The 18,448-nt window shown below is 36.2% G+C and overlaps 2 pseudogenes; one reads left to right on the plus strand and one right to left on the minus strand.

Annotated features, from left to right (window-relative positions):
• Window positions 1-18,448, minus strand: part of LOC137398130 (ATP-binding cassette sub-family F member 1-like) — a 743,032-nt pseudogene that overhangs the window by 456,775 nt on the left and 267,809 nt on the right.
• On the plus strand, window positions 141-3,044 carry LOC137398765 (uncharacterized; annotated as a pseudogene).

Raw genomic sequence — 18,448 nt, forward strand, 5'->3', positions numbered from 1 at the left:
CAGAATACAGGAAGTTCATGAATAAGCTTATTGAGCAAGGCCATGTTGAGAAAGCTCCTCTTTCATCGGAACCTGGCAAGGTGTGGTACATACCACACTTCAGTGTTCGACACAAGCAGAAGAAAAAGCTCTGAGTGGTGATGGATGCTAGCACACGTTTTAATGGTGTTTCACTCAACGATAGACTGCTCAGTGGCCCGGATCATATGAAATTGCTGATCGGAATCTTGATGAGGTTTCGACGAGAACCAATAGCTAGAACCTGCGACATAGAACAGATGTTCTATAATTTCAAAGTCAAAGCCGATCACAGGGACTACTTATGGTTTTTATGGATTGATGAAACACTGACGCAGATTGAGGAATTTCGTCTGAACATGCACCTATTTGGCGCTACAAGTTCACCAGCGGTAGCAACATTTGGATTACGAAAGCTTGCAAATGACCATGGAACCATACACCTTGCAGCAGCTAGCTTTCTGAGAGAGGAATTTTACGTAGAAGATGGTGTGACTAGTGTCCAAACATTGGAGGATGCCAAAGATCTCATCCAAGGAGCAAAGGCCATATATACTAAAGGAAACATAAGGCTGCACAAGTTGATATCGAACAACAAGGAGGTCCTCACCTCTGTTCCCGAATCTGAAAGAGTAGAGTCCGCACAAAATCTCAACATCTTCAAAGACCAATTACCGCAGGAACGAACGCTTAGCATGGAATGGTACGTCGACACAGATACACTTCGCTTCAATTCGCCAAAGATAGAAACACAGATGACCAAGAGAGGAGTGTTGTCAACCATCGCTCAAATCTATGACCCTTTAGGACTCATATCCCCAATAGTATTCAGAGACAAGAGGATTTTGCAGAAAGTCACCGCTGAAAACACATCATGGGATCAACTTCTCACACCAGAGGTTAGTAAAAATGGATAAGTTGGCTGAAAGACCTGACCCACCTGGACTCTATTGCATTTCAGCGATGCTACAAGACAGGAGACGTTGCCGCGGTCGAACTGCACCATTTCAGTGATGCAAGCGAAGCTGGATACGGAACCTGCTCATACGTCAGGCTGAAGCACACAGACTCAACTGTAACTTGTAACCTCGTATTTTCGAAAGCCAGGGTGGCCCCACTGAAGCAGCCAACGACTGTACCTTGTCTAGAACTTCAAGGAGCTGTAACAGCCTCAAAGATCGCCAGTGTGGTGCGCAAAGAGCTCAAGATGGAAATAACCAAGGAAGAATTTTTGACAGACTCTCTTATAACTCTGGGATATATTAGAAATGAAAACAAGCACTTTCATGCATATGTGACAAACCGAGTTACTCAGATCAGAAACATAACAGAGGTGGAACAGTGGCAACATGTACGCTCAAAAGACAATCCCGCAGACTGGGCGTCAAGAGGATGCTCCACAAAAGATTTTGTCGAGGAGACCACATGGACTAAGGGACCAGACTTTCTACATGAACCATGTATTCAGCGATACATTAAAGAGAACAGCGTCAATGTGACAGTGGATGACCACGATAAGGAGGTGCGAATGATGAAAACCTTCTCGGCTCAGACCACCATCAATCTGGCCAGCAGATATGATCGCTACAGCAATATGGAACAACTTGTGAAAGGCATAGTAATATTAAAGGGCTGCATAAGACAGAAAGCATGGAGACAACCAGAAATATCTGTCACAGACTTAGAAAATGCAGAGAAATTCATAGTGAGTCAAGTACAGCAGTTGGCTTATCCAAAAGGGAAGAAAGAAGCAGGCATCTCGTCACTCTCTCCATTCACAGAAGAAGAAATACTGCACATAGGTGGAAGAGCAACCAATGCCTCCAACTGGAGCCATGGCTATAAACATCCAGTAATAATTCCAAAACAAACTCACGTTGCAAGACTGATTATAGCCAGAGAACACGACAAGATTCAGCACTTTGGATACTGCTCAACGCTGTGTGCTATCAGAGAAGCAGGGTACTGGTTGGTAAATGGACCAGGAGCAGTAAAGAAACACCTATGTGATTGCATACTGTGCAAGAGACTGGGAAAAACACCTATGAAACAACAAATGGTTAACCTTCCAAAGGAGCGACTCGAACTTGCGGCACCATTCACTCATGTAGGAATGGATGTTTTCAGCCCATTCCATGTGAAGGATTACCGTACGGAGAGGAAATGCTGGGGACTAGTAGTCACCTGCCTCTATTCTCGGGCTGTTCATATTGAAATGCTCGACCACATGACAACGGATTGTCTGATACTCGCACTTCGTAATTTCATGGCTATACGCGGTCCGGTTCGAACAATCATATGTGACAACGGTACAAATTTTGTTGGGATGAAGAACGAAATGGAAGGGCAGCTCAATCTAGCTGACAAAATGGTTGACGACTATCTTCAACGTAGCAGGATTACTATGAAGTTTAATCCTCCTAAAGCAAGCCACCATGGAGGAGTCACAGAACGCATGATTAGTTCGATCCGCGCAGTCATGAATGTCTTGAATGTGAAGTACAGAATGGACTCTACTACTCTAAGAACTGTTTTAGTGAGGTCGCCAACGTTGTGAACAACAGACCGCTGACTGGAACAGCCATCGAAGACCCAGATGAGGGAATAAAGACCCCAAATATTCTACTGACTGGCAAAGAGCTGCTCTCAGCACCACCCCAGGAGACTTGCCTGAAGAGGATGTGTACTCCAAAAAGCAGTGGATCGTTACTCAGGCAGTGACAGAAGCCTTTTGGAAAGCCTGGAAAGCGGAATATCTTAGTTTCATAACCCAACGACAAAGATGGACTGCGAAAGTCAAAAATATCAAAGCGGGAGATGTTGTTCTACTTTGGAATGACAGTGTGGACCAAAACGACTAGAAGATAGGGAGAGTCACTAATGTCAAACCTGGATCTGATGGACTGGTGCGCAGAGCAGAGGTTACTCTTGGGAACCACATGCTAGACAAGAAAGGAAAACCTATCAAGCCGGCTACAAGGCTGATCAGATCAGTAAACAAGCCGGTCTTGCTGGTAGAACCCTAGGTCTCAGAGAAGCCAAGTATGTTTGCTGCATTAATATGGACGCATAGTAGTGGTAGTAATGGTAGTAGATGTAATACAATTAGATTTAGCAGTTAATTGACCAAGTGCTCATGACTCCTATCACATGAGCTAGCAGTAAAGCAAAAATATTCTAACAAGTGTTTTAATACAATTATTGCATCATTTGTTCTGAATAATGGAATTTGATAACCTCATGTAGTTTAAAGTACAAACCCAAAGAAAATGCCTGTAAAAAAAATAAATAAATAAATTAGTAAATTTCAAGAAATTTAGGTGGGAATGTAGTGACTCACAATCACTCATTTTCTTGCGCAAAAACTCATGGCTGCTTTTTCAATTAAACCTTGCAATTAGTGTAAAAATCTCAGCCAGGTGCAACTGAGCTTTGGTACCTGTTGAACTCATTAAATGGTTAAAAAATTATTGTGCTTAGAATAAAGTGTCTACGATCACGAAGTCTCTCTGTCTCGCAGTGGTAGCCTGTCGGAAGTTGGCTGGGCTCCTCATCATTGGTCCTTGCTGCCTGTGACTTGATGTTTCAGCCTTCTGTCATTTTAGATTTTTTGACATATCAATAGTTGAGATATTCTTAATATAAATAGCTGGACAAATTAATGTAGTTGTTAGAACTGCTCACTCACTATGTTTCCATGACTCGCATAATCCGTATGATTCACATAATTCGAACGATCCGCAAGTTGAGTTACTTAGCAATTGAGCGTTTCAATGAACACCTTGCGATGCGGATTTAACACCAGTACTTGACCCTATAGGTCAAGTATTAGCCTAATTAATGACTCTATAAATAACTAAGCAGTCTTGTCACGCTTAGCTTAGTAGCGATCGTTCGTAACGTTGGCGCATTGAGACTGCTGAAATCGAAATATAAACGACTGAAGCGTGAAAATGTTTTTAATGTAATAGCCAAAGATAATCTAATGCGCATCAATCGCAAGTACCGTTTCCATGATTCGCAAACACGATGGATTCGATAAAGTTTTGCGAATAGCAAAACTCGCTTAGCTTGCGAATTTATGCGGATAGCTTGCGGATTTATGCCGTTTCCATGACGCGGATAACTTGCGGATTGGCTCTAATTTGCGAATTATGTGGGTCATGGAAACGCAGTGATTAGTTTCAGGTCCAGTGGTTAAAGCACATAAATTACATAATTTTGTTATTGTATTCTTCAATACATCAGAGTCTTGGCTTTCGGATGAGCTATTGTTTGCCATGGTGTGACAGACATTGGTTGGTGTTTATAGGATTTCCCCAAAGCTCTACCGCAGAAATGTTTACTGGCATAGGCTCGGAAATTGTAATGTCACAATTTTCATATGTGGTGTTGTGTGCTCTTACCGCCTATTCTATTGCTTACCACTTATATTTATCAACTACGATAATGACTCTAGTGTCAGGCGAAAATAGGACAAATCCAGAGAACCAATGACGATGACAAAGTAATCAGTGTCATTAGTTCTCCATGTACAGATTATTTTTACGTATAATAAATAACTCAGATTCCAAGCATCATACTATGTTTTCCCGACGATATTATGCAGGGTTAGTCTAGCCCTCTCGATTTATTGTGATGTTGAGGGTTGCGACTGAGACTAATTAGTTTCAAGCTTTGTGCAATCTCGCGAAAGTGCGATTGGCATATAGTCTTAGGGCCTCGCAACCCGCAGGTCACATTTTAATCGATGTGATTTCATTAGCTTTATCAACGACAGTACATTTATTAAAGCATAATAAAGTAACCCAGAACATGTGTTTGTATTGGTCAGGCGTTTGCACGATCCCAGGCTTTGTTGATTATCTAGAATCCTAGTTTATTATTAGCGCTCTCTGAGTTTAACAGCACCGTTTGTCACAGAAAAGCGCAGCCTCAATGGCAGTGAAAGGGATCGCCTACCTAAGGCTAAATAATAATTGTGACATCACATATTGAGAACCTGAACCAAGTGTTTTTTTTTGCAGGACATACTTTTGACACCCTGTTTTTCATAGTTATATTATTCTTTGTGTATTAAAAATAGGCTCATTCGAAAGCCAAGACTCTGATGTATTGAAATATATAATAAGAAAATTATGTAATTTATGTGCTTTAACTATTTTGGTACCACAAGCCGATGTATCTGCTTTCGCAGTAGTAGAAGTACAGACTGTGAGTCGATGAGTCGAGTTGTCAGTAGGGTTTCACTTTTCTATTCATTACAAAGCCTACAAATTAACTCGACCTATCAAGTTTGGCCTCCAACGAAGCAAACTGGTTGCCAATCACGCGTAGCAAATCAAAGATTTTTTGGCTGAGCAATTCATTTTTACTTATTTTTCAACACGGAAAAACCTAATCGCCATCGTCATGGCAGTAAGAAATTTACCACGTCTGTTTTATGCAAAGGAAGCTTAAGGGATTTTGCAAGACTCACTAAATGATTTTATATTTATCTTGTAGTGAATCTTGTTTTTTGAAGAAAATGCATTTTAAAATAAAACAATATCTGCATTGATTCACAAGATATTGCATAAATACTAACAGTATACCTATTTTCAGAAAGTATGTTTGAATGAATTTGGTCAGAATAGTGATTTTGGCGTAGTAGTGAAATATTTGAAATACGTTTTATATCACAAATATCTATAAGTCTCATAGCCTTGTTGTCAGTTATGTGCAGCCTCCATATTTTTTAACCTTACGCTGTCAAACCAACGTTTACAAGATGAGTTTCCATGACTGTATATTCACATAATAATTACCATTGTTACATAGAATACTAGAGTACCTTTAATCATACTTAGTTATTAGTTAGATATTAGTATTATATAACTAATTATTAGTTTATAGTTTACAGTATGGTGGCGCTGTCACATGGGCTGACTGTTGAGTTATTTTTAATTGAATAAAATATCCTTTCCTTACTCTACTTGTCATGCAAGGTAGAGGAAAATTCATGAACATAATTTTATAGTTAGATACAGAGCAGTGTGAAGATGGTGATAAAACCGGAATTTACACTACTATGAGCTAATATCTTTCTCTCAAGTACAATATTTCAGTGTATAATGTTTAGTAACTGTTGCTAGTAACATGTACACTCTGTATACTACAGGTGAGAGGAGAGATATCGAATTAGAAGTTGCCTCCTCTCATGATATCATCATTGAAGGACAAAAAGCTCCACCAGTTCAACTCCCCAAGTCCCTCTCCAAACTGTCCTCCATACAACTACCAGCCCGTCCCTTCTCCATCTGCCACTATAAGGGTAATACTTATATTGGACTATATGATAAGAAAGTCAGCAGAGTAGATATGGATAATAAGATCACCAACAAGTTCATCTCTACCTCCGGTCCAGTAGATTCTGTCACTTGCTACAAGGAAAGAATTTACACCTTATCCGCCACCAGTCCTTATACAGTTGGTGTCTACAGCATGTCAGGGGAATTGATCACCAGCTGGGAGCATCCTTATCATGACTACTACTCTGACACGCTGGTGATAATTGAAGACAAAGTTCTTATCGCAGACCCATCCAACACCAGAATTACTACCTACTCCTTAGATGGTCAAGTTCTACATCATATTCCCTGTCCTCTTCTCACTAATAGCTGGAGTGTCAGAATGTGCGCCCCTGATAACAACTCTCTCATAATATCTTCCTACAGACATTCCAAAGTCTTTAAAATAGACACGGCCACCCAGGAAGTGATCTGGACCCTCACTGAAGTGGATAAGCCTCGAGGGCTGGTTAGCTATGGAGAGTATATTCTACTGACTGCACGCAACAACAAGACTATCTACATCATTAACTCTACTACAGGTTAGTTTTTAGCCGGCTGCAGGGCTATTATAATATATATTGTTATATTATAGGAATATATTTTAATTATTTTACATATAGGCTAGTCAGATCTATGTATCATATTAGATGTTTCATGATAGAATTAGCTCCTGTTAGGGGTGACATATGTAATATTCTATGATAGACTGTGATCCTATGTTTTAAATAAAAATACTTAAAAAGATGTGTTTGACAACAAAGAGGTGAGCCATATAATATTGTAAAATATTTAATTTAATACTGCATGATAAGCTGAGCTTACACTGAATGTACCATATATAATACCCGTTGGTAGACTGAGCTCATGTTGCAGGGTGTTATTAAAACAAAGGTGTTTTGCTATTTGTTAATGGAAGACATGGACTTGCATTTTATTATATTATAGACTGAGCTCCCAGAAGCATTTGTTATTTGGCTATGAAAAAGCTGTCCTTATACAGTATTTGCAGTATTTTAAATATGAAATGTAATCCCACATGATAGACAGAACTCCTGCTGAAGGTAGACTGAGCTCCTATTGCTGGCTAAATAGAAAGAAATCACTTTAAAAGAATGTTTGTAAGATTTATAACAATAGAGTGATATTCTTAATAACTTTTACAAGGTATAAAAATAAAGACTAATAAATCAGTGTGTTATATTAACAACAAGAAAATGTGTTTATTAGTACCTTACCAATTTGTAAGATAGCAGTGATAAATATCATTGTACTGTAGAAATACTGTTCTTCCTAATCAAGTACTTCTAAGTGTACCTGTGAGCGTACTGTGTTAAATAAAGCATTACCAGCTCTTATCACACCCTCTGACCATGTAGTTCATGTCAGAATAGGTGAACTATAAGTGACCTTTGATATATATTTACTCTTGGTTTAAAGTCAAACTCTATGTCATTATCTTGTAAATTTTTGCTACTGCGGAATTGTAAGAGCAAGATTACACTTCCCCCTTCCCTGAACCCCCTTCCTTTAGCGTTCCATGTAACAATGGCTATTATTGTGCTATGAGAGAGCCAATCATCTGCAGCTTTGAAATATATCATGTAATTTCATGTCAAATTGTGTGCTGCCTCCATGTTTCTTCTATTTTAACTGGACGACCTGACTGACAGCAGTGTCCATGTGTAACTAATATTCATCTGTTGAAGTCTGACTGTGTATTTATTATTATATATTGTAGGGAAAATAGTCTCTCAGATGGCACATGATGATATAGCGGGAGATGTGTGCTCCTTAGAAGTGTATGAATCCACCCTACTTGTAATTAAATACTACAGCGAAGATGTCACCATCTACAAGATGACATAACTAATAACTAGAGAGAGTTGGTTATAAACATGTTGATTCCTTCTATTATTACTAGCGATTATTATTATACTAGATGTTCTTGATAACTGTCTGTAATCCTTGCTATATGTACATATGTCTGCATGCATATGATTATGTGTGAGTATAACATGTGTGTTTCTACTTGTATATGGCTCTCTGCATGCTGAGCAATCAGGGTACATACACCATAGTGCTGGAGTGTATAAGTATATATATACATGCAAGTGTGTACATATCATGGTATTTGTCGCCATGTTGACAACTACATGCATCCTTGTAGTGCCTTAATAAGTGTGTTTGATTTTATGTGTTGGGCTGTTTGAATGCCGATATATTTGAGGCTGGGTTCAGGCATTTGTAGACCAGAATGTCTCATTTTTGTACTTGTTTTGACATTTTACTCGGAGTTTTTGTAAATTTAAAGGTTTGTAATAAATTATATTGTCTTTGGGCAAAAAATGTGAGACTATCATAGCAGGGCAGTAGAATATGTTAATAGGTGAAAGGTCAGAGAGCTCTTCAAACTTTCCTTGATAAACATTCAAAGAAATAAAATCCAACGCATCCTGGAAGCTTGCCAAACCTTCTAGAAGAAAGCTGGTAATAAGCAATTAGAAAAGTTATAAAGCATCTAATAGAATTGCCCTGCTATACTGAATGTTGTGAATGTTTGCAGGTAGATACAGAAAAACTGCAGGTTACAGAAAACAGACATAAGTGCATATGATTATTAGCACATGTAGTATGTTATAACATAGTCTTCATCATGAACAATCAGTATGAGAATAGATATACTCATTTACTGTAATCTGTTAACTGGAGACTATTATCTGTCTGTAGGAAAGGTTAAAAGGTCGGTTCACAGAGCTAGTCAATTATAATTTTTTTTTTAAATTCCTAAATAGTAACCAAGAATGATAAAGATAAACTATTAATCAAGACAAAAATGTTCTTCGCAGCAAATTGAATTTTTGGAAGTTTGCCAACTCTACTAGAAGAAAGCTAGTTGATTGGCACACGACTGCGGCGTGGATAACATGGAAGCTTGTATAGAGCTGAATTTATTATGGCATTGCTGTCTGGAGGCTTGCCAAGTCTACTAAAGAGAATTAATATGTGATGTAAAAATCCAGCAACAAGTGTAACAACCATATTTGTGCAGTGCTAAAATGTTATATTAGTTAATATTAGTTATATTAGGTAATAGAATAGTATAATCGAATAACTATTGTGTTAGCTCAACATAGATATTGTCAAAGAAAAGATAACTCCAAATTATCATCATACATTCTCATGTTAGATATTATTAGTGGTGGACAGAGAACCCTACTTAACAAACTAGAGAACTTACCAATAGATTATGGTAGTGGCTACTAGTAACTACATTGACTAATATACAGCCAGAACAGATATTGGTAACTGGTCAGCATGTAGCCACTGTATGATTTTCATGAAGTCTCTAGCATATTATCAGAGACCTTAAACAGCAACCAGTGTATCTATCTATTTATTATGAGGAGAAATGTGTTAACTAGTTAGTCGTTGGAGACAAGAGGAAAGGTACCATTACCTTTATTATATGTCAGCTGACAAACTTGTTTGTTCGTGAAGTCTGCTAATCAGCTTGAAAAACACAATAATTATATTTTACAGAAGATAGAGTTTAACACACACAGCTACTCCAGTTATATAACATCTTCATCACAATCTAGATTAGAACATAAGTAAGAGAATGAGTGAAACTTGGTTACTACTAGAAAGCAGTAGTGAAGAGATTATTTCCTGGTTAGTTCTTGATACCAGTACTAGAGTCAGTTGCAGAAAGGCAGGAAATGGTTAATAACAGTTGCCTCCCCAATCAGTGCTGTCAGTAAAGTGCATAACAAGGCACATGATTATAGAGGCATTCCTACATTACGTATTAACCTAAAAACTGAGAGCTAGCAGTAAGGAACGAGCTAGTGACCTTCCTTAACCAGGGGTTTGGGCATCTTGCTTTTAATATAACTTTTGAATAACAACAAGCTATTTGAAGTAGTAATTGAACACATTTGATTAAACGCAAGTCAGCCATTTCTCTTTTTGGAATCAAATGCCCTATTCATCAGTTTTGACAGTTCTTTTCATCTGCCTTCAGTGTCCTTTAAAAGAAGGGAGTATAAAATTAGATGTCCTCTCAGTTCTCTAAGTATGTGGGTTCAAGACCCACTCGTGGTAATAATTTTTCCCTGTTTATTCTTTCAATGGCTAGCTAAACCACATTCTGAATGTCAAGTAACTGCTATTATATTAATCACAATGTTAGATAAATACAAATAGTGTAGTACCTCATTTACTAGAGTAATTATGGAAGAACTGTAATTTCATAACAACTCTGCAATATTTACATTGATTCACAATGCTTAGTTTAAATACCTAAAAGTAAAATATATAAGTAGTATGTAGAGAGCAGATCTACACACATTTGCACTTAAAGTTGGATTTTGGGTACATTTTAGCCCGAGAACCTCGGAGAATGGTGTTGTCTGATGGAAAGTTTGGGGGGGTAGGTGTGTGAGTGTTGGGAGCTAAGGTTATGAAGTTTGAGAGGAATTGTGGGAAGGATGCGGTGCTGGTCGAGAGGAATTGTGGGAAGGATGACGTGAAGAGGGCGATGGTTTCGGGTTTCGATGCGACGGGTTTGGGGTTTGGGTGTCGACGAGTTGAGCGATCGATCGTCGAATGGTTGGGGTTGGGTTGGCGACCGGTGGGGTGAACGGTGTTATGTCGTTTCAGTTGAATGAACGCTGATGTTGGACGAGTTCGGGCGTGTCTATTCGTGGAATCGGTTAAGTCTCCCTTTGTTATAAAACTCTTTAAAGATGAGTAATAAGAAAGGGGAAAGTCGAATGATTTATTCATTATGAAAAATCTCTTTTGAGAAGACATGAAGAGTCTTTATAGAAAACTAGATGATATAATTCAAATTTCTCCAATACTATTTATTAGTTTTGGATTTTTTTCGGTTAACGGTGAATTTTTATGAAATATAATTCAATTAGAACATAACCCCTCGGATTGTACTTTTGGTATAGCTAGTTATGAAATTATTCAAAGGTTGGGAATTACTGAACGACTTGTTCAATGGGCTAATCCATCTTCACGGTTAGTGAGATATTGTGTAGGCAACTCAGCTCGTTCAAGGTTTTGTGGATTGAGAGCATTGCCTATTAAGTTTGTTTGTCATCATCCACAATTTGAAGAAAATAATGGTAGATTTACAGCTCCAATTAATACTTCCACTACTCGATCCACCATCAGAACTACACACACATCCAGAATTCCTACCACCACCACAACTACACTCGCTAGTACAATTCCTACTACCACCACAACTACACTCGCTACCATCATTCTAGCAAGTGGAATCACAACTCTTCCATCATCTGAAAATCTTAAGGAAAATATAACTAATATCCCATTTGTACCAATAGCCTTAAGATTATATAATCCGAATAATGAAGAAAACGCTGATGTTGGACGAGTTCGGGCGTGTCTATTGGTGGAATCGATTAACTGTCCATTCACTATTTATAAGTTAAGAGTTTTATATATGAACATTATATATCATTGAGAAGTTCAACTAGAAGGAATATAAAAATATATAAAATTATGGAAACTATTCATAAGGATAATTCTAAAATTTACAAATATTGTGAAGAAGAAAAAGATAATACAGATGGATTAGTTGAAGAGGCTGTATTATTACATAAACATTTTGATAACATCACTAAATCTACATCAAAACCGCTTCGACAAAGTTTGCTTTAATTTTTTGGAGTGGTTTTAATATTACTTGCAATAACTGTAGCTTCATCTTTGATTGAATATTTTTTTATTCGGATTACAGGAGAAAAGATGAATGCTACTGTGAACTATGTAGAAGTATTTTTTCAAAATCTTATGAATAATGAAAGTGTGATTTTTGAAACATCTCCTCATCATTATAATTAGTTGAAATGAAAACTTCAATGTTAGTAATTATCAAAACATGGAGAAAGACGGACTACAATCAATTGAAGTGAGGTTACATTCTCCTTTCACATCTATGATAACAGGACCAACAGGATCAGGAAAAACTCAACTCGTTAAACGGTTGATTGAACAATCTCAATTAATATCTACCCCTTCTCCAATCGAAATTATATATTGCTATGGAATATGGCAGGAAGCTTTTGAGGATATGAAAGGAGTGGAATTTCATGAAGGATTGAAAGATCCGAGTACTTTTCCCAAAGATGGAGAAAATAGATGGATGATCATTGATGATCTAATGGAGGAATTATCATCAAATATCAAGATGGCTAACAATTTGTATACTCGAGAAAGTCACCATCTAAATATTAGTATTTTTACTATTACACAAAACTTATTCTTTGGTAAACTTAGAACAATTTCGTTGAATAGTCACTATTTTTTATAGGAAAAAACCCCAGGGATTCTACATCAATCACATTTTTAGGAAAACAAGTTTTTCCTGGACAAGTTAAATATTTTCAGGAATCCTACCAAGATGCAACATCTTCACCATATTCCTTCATGAGACTGGACCTCCGACAAAAAACCGATGATACAATGAGAATTATGGGAAATTTCCCTCCTGTTGACTCTACGCCTATGATTATTTATAAGCCTAATTAAGCAAACGGTTTTGATTGGTATTCCATAATTAAATAAAACAAGTATATATTCCAAGTTCTCTTTAAATAATCACCATACTACTTCTGTATCTTCCTCTGAGTGATTACTATAACATCACTAAAATTATCACATAGATATGGCTGAAACAAAAAGAATTCAACGAAATTTACTAACTTTATTATCTCTAGTTGGAGATTCTATTTCTTCTCAACAATCAATTATTAAAAATGCTAAAACGGATTTAATTTTAGCAATTATTGATTGTGTGAAATTACTCATTAAAAGAAAAGAACGACTAACTGATGCTCAGTATAAAGCTTTGAGTTAACAAAGTACGAACATCGCTCGACTGATTAGTCCTAGAACATCGAATTTGGAAAAGAAACAACTTTTGCAAAAAGGAGGGTTTTTATCGGCTTTACTAGGTCCGATCACGGGTGCTATACTCCCAGGATTAGTTGAACCGTTGCTCGGAGGATTGTTTAAACCACGAAAAAGAAGATAATTAAGTTATCATGGATAATTCTCCACTTTCTAAGAGAATGAAAAAAACAGAGTAATTCTGCAAATACTGAACAGTCTTACCGATGAACTTGCAAGTTCTGCTTTACCTCATATGAAAGAAGAAGTAATTAGAACATTACTTGAAATTGTTAAAAATATTATATATGGGAATGTACCTTTAACGAAAAATCAATACCATTCTCTGAGTCAACATAAAAAAGGAGTTGATGAATATTATCGATGAAAACAAACCGCTTAAATATAAACGAAAGATTTTGCAAAACGGAAGAGGATTATTGAAACGGATTATAAAGCCATCCCTCAACTTGTATTAATCATTCAGCAGGAAGATGAGCTTTCCTAAATACACAAAAAAATTTTTTTTGGTTTCTGAAGACGAGTACAAAAGGAACCAATTTAAAAGTCAACAGGATTCAAAAATTATCAATGATGGCTATAGTTCGTCACTTCGTTTTAATCCATTAGAAAATCCAAGAGTAAGTAAGGTTAAGGAGACCAGAGGTAGGATGCGTCAAATTAATAACGATAACACTATTTCAAACTATAACAAAGTTAATTTGTATGCAGCTGAACTTCAAAAATTTTTAGATGAAAGGAATTCAATTCCGAGTTATCCAATTCAACAGTCTCCGACTATTCGAAAACCGATTTCAATGATGTCACAAACACCTTCAGCTCCACAAAATTCAAAAGAAACTCTAAAGAAAGATACACCTGAATTACCCGAAGATAATTCGTCTCAAGACTCTACAGTTTTAAAAGATTCGCCAAAAAAAGAAGACACATTATTACCACCGAAGTTAAACGAAGAAGAACCATCGTCAAATTCTTCTAGATCTTATTCCATTTCTTCAATAGTTGAAGACTTCGGTTTGAAACAAGATCAAACTAAAGCGAAAAAACTTCTGGAAAAAGTGGAAAATTATGATTCTTTAACCGGGAAAATAACAGGATCTACAGGAGAGATTAAACCTGAGAACTTACGAAATCTTCTTGAAAGAAAGATTCGAGTTAAAGATAGTTCAATTGTATCTTCTCCCTTTTCTCCAAGTTCATTTGAGAAACAATATAACCTATTTGAAAAAATTATCAAGGAGTCGAACTCGAATTTATCAAATAAATCAAAATCCAATTCGAATAGATCGTCTTCACGAAAACCTTATGTAGGAACAAGAGGAAAATGGACGACTTACTAAATGAATTCTATTATACCCCGAATCTACCATATTCATTAGGTGGAGCACGAAAACTGATTGAAGCACTTTGGAGAAAAGAAAGCGAACAAGAAGTTAGAGATTGGTTAAGTGGTGAAGATGCTTATACGTTACACAAACAAATAAAAACGAAATTTAGAAGAAGACCTACAATTGTTGCAGGAGTTGGTGAACAATTACAGGCTGATTTAATGGATGTTAGATCTCATTGAGCTGAAAATGATGGAATTACATTTTTACTTACAATGATTGATGTTTTTTCAAGAAAAGCATGGGTAGAGCCTCTTGTTAACAAATCAGGTATATTGGTAGCAAAAGCCTTAAAAAAAGTATTGGATGGAACTAATTATAGAGTTTTTCAAACAGACAAAGTAAAAGAGTTTAATAATCGAGATGTCAAAAAAGTTTTGAAAGAAAATAAAGTAAAATGGTTTACATCTGAGAATGAGACAATTAAAGCTTCCATCATAGAACGATTCAACAAAACTTTACGGATGAAGATGTATAGATTCATGACATATTCGGATGAACGTGGATATATTGATGTTTTACCACAAATGGTAAAAGCATATAACAATACTATTCACACAACATTAGGAATAAAACCGAATGATGTAAATTATGAAAATCAAGAAAGAATCTGGAATAGGATTTATGAAAATGGAGAATATAGTTCTGACAGTACTCCCAAATTCAATATTGATGATTACGTTCGTATTAGTAATGCTAGAACAGCTTTCGAAAGAGGTTTCACAATAAATTGGACGGTTGAAGTTTTTCAAATTACAGAAGTACTTGATTTTGAAAGACCGATTATCTATAAATTACATGATTTGGCAAACGAACCGGTTGATGGAACTTTTTATGAAGATGAACTACAGAAAGTAAAAAAACCCGCATTTTTTCGAATCGAGAAAATTCTCAAATCTCGGAAACGAGGAAGAACAAAGGAAATACTCGTTAAATGGATGGGATATCCTGATTCATTCAATAGTTGGGTCAATGAAAGAGATTTTGTTAAATAAAAGAGGATGATAAGGAATTGAACTTCATTGAAAGAATTGAAAATGTCGGAGTTCGTAACTCTTCCTTCTGATGCTAGTTTTAGTGACTTTCCTAAAAATACTAATTCAAACTTTACAGTTAGACTAGCCAGATATGTAGATTTTACAGAAGGACAATGGGAAGTTGCTCTAAAAGATATATCGTTTTCAAATAATTGGCCAAATGTAGTAGAAGGGATAATAAGCATCACAAAAGCGGAACTTAATGGGAGATTTCGTCGTTTCGACATAAAAATTGGAAATGGAAGATACGAAGATATAGATGAAGTAATTCAACGAGCTCATGATGTTCTAAAATCCTTCAATCTCCATCCAACTATAGAATTCGAATACGACAAAATATCAAACAAATCTATGTTGTATGTAAGAGATTCGAGTGTTCAGGTTTCGTTTTCACAAGATTTCGCAAATATCTTAGGATTAGATCCGAAGATAACTTAAAATGTGGGAAAACACGGAAACATCACATCTCCGGATATCAACTATGGATTTACATCACTATACGTATATTCATCAATTGTAAGTAACAGACTCGTTGGAGATGCAAATGTACGATTGTTACGAGTTGTCCCAGTAAGTGGAAAGAAGTTCTCTCGAGTTTATACAGAATTCAGTCAAGCGCATTACGTTGAAGTAGATAAAATTTCTACTGATGTGATAGAGACCCTTACAACAAGTGATGATGGAGAAAAAGTACCATTTGATGGAGGGAAGGTTATACTAACGGTTCATTTCAGAAAGAAACAATGAATTCCATATTAATTCCATATACTCCAGAAGACTCAAAAAACTTTTACATTCAATATTACACGTCTAATCAAACAGGAAATGGCGGATTGACACCATATAAAGGAAAAAGAGTGATGGGAAATGGACGACTATCAGGAATATTTAAAAAATTAGCAAAAGCTGTTGCGCCTCTAGCAAAAAAAACGGCTATCTCATTAGGGAAAAAAGGGTTAGATGCTGCATCCAATTATCTTAATAACATGGTAGAGAGACCAAAAGAAGAAGAAGAAGAAACAGATGAAGTAGTAATTCCAAGAGTTAGAAAACCTGGGAAAAGAAAATTAAATAACCGTAGCAATCCTGCAAAGCGACGGAAAAAAGCCACTCCAAATATTTTTTAAAATTTTAAATGTTTTATATATTATTATCTCAATATTTTTTAGTTCATTTCATTGACATACATCAATAGTGAAATATGAGTTCTGGAGAGATTGGTTCAACAGGTTTAAAAATATGGGGTTCTCCTTTTACGATAAACAAAAGTTTGGGTATATTTGTTGTTCCGGGCACACATAGTTCGGTGGAGCACGGATATTATAGTGAATTAGGTCCGTCACGACTCAGTGAATATAGACCAATTGAAATTGAAATACCTGGAGATGTAGATCACTATATTTTAAGTAATTCATATTTGCAAATCGAAGGAAAAGTAGTCAAGGATGATGGTTCCAATTTAGACGATGCTGTTGCTAACGTAAATGTTGTACCAGGGGATGCGTTTTTCATTCGCTAATCAAAACAGCAACATTCAAAATTAATGGATCCGTTGTTGAACATTCAAGTGATTATCCTATGAGATCGTTCATAGAAACCCTTCTCAATAATAGCAGAGAAGCAAAACCATACCAATTAAAAGCAGAAGGATGGTTTCAAGATGATAATCTTGCAAAAGATGGTGTGGATTTCGATAATACTGCGACTACAGCAAGAAAGAATCTTATTAGAGGATCAAACACATTTGAGTTTTTTGGACGACTCCATCTTAGCATTTTTCAACAGGAAAGATATCTCATTCCAGGATTGAATTGTAAATTAGAACTAGACCGAAGTAAACCAAGTTATTGTTTGATGGCAGCAGCAGCTGCTCTTGGAGGAGGGGGAAAAGTAAAGTTGACGAAATGTGTACTTCATCTTCGAAAATTAAAAATCAACCAAACAATTCAGCTTTTACATAACGAAAAACTACTTAATGGTGTTAATGCAAAGTATCCTCATTCTCGGGTATACACCAGATCTTATAATGTGAATACTGGATTAACCCATACTCAAATTAAAATTGCTGATAACACACTTAGACCAAATTTAATACTTGTTTCACTTTCATCACACGATGGAGAAAATGGATCATACAATCGTAATCCTTTCAAATTTGGTCATTACGATGTGAGTCATGTAGAACTACAACTTGATGAACTACCTTTTGGAAAACGATATACTCCAAATTTTGAAAATAGAATGTATACTCGTCCATATGTACAACTTCTAAATGCAATGGAAAAAGATTTTTCTTCTGAAGGAAGTGGAATTGGACTGACTGAATATGAAACTGGACTTGCAATATACGCTTTCGATTTGACAGGAGATCTCTCATCCGAAGGTTTTCATTTAATGAGACATGTTTCACTAACAATCGATATCGGTTTTCGGGCTGCAACACCAGAAAATGTCTATCTTAATACATATACACAAAAAGATGGAATGATGGAAATCGCTTCTGACTTTAGCGTTTGACTCAGTGGTGGAAGCATAAATTATTCTAAGGATGAATACAGCAAATATTTTCAATGTTCTTTCCCAAGATCACATGACTAATAATCATTTTTTTGCTGTTTGTGCAAGAAATGAATTTAAAGAACAATTTTTATCGAATGAAGGAATATATATTTTTAACACACACTATTCTTATCAACCAGGAGAACACTGGATAGGAGTTATTCGA

Source organism: Watersipora subatra, chromosome 6, assembly GCF_963576615.1.
Source record: "Watersipora subatra chromosome 6, tzWatSuba1.1, whole genome shotgun sequence".
Taxonomy (NCBI): domain Eukaryota; kingdom Metazoa; phylum Bryozoa; class Gymnolaemata; order Cheilostomatida; family Watersiporidae; genus Watersipora; species Watersipora subatra.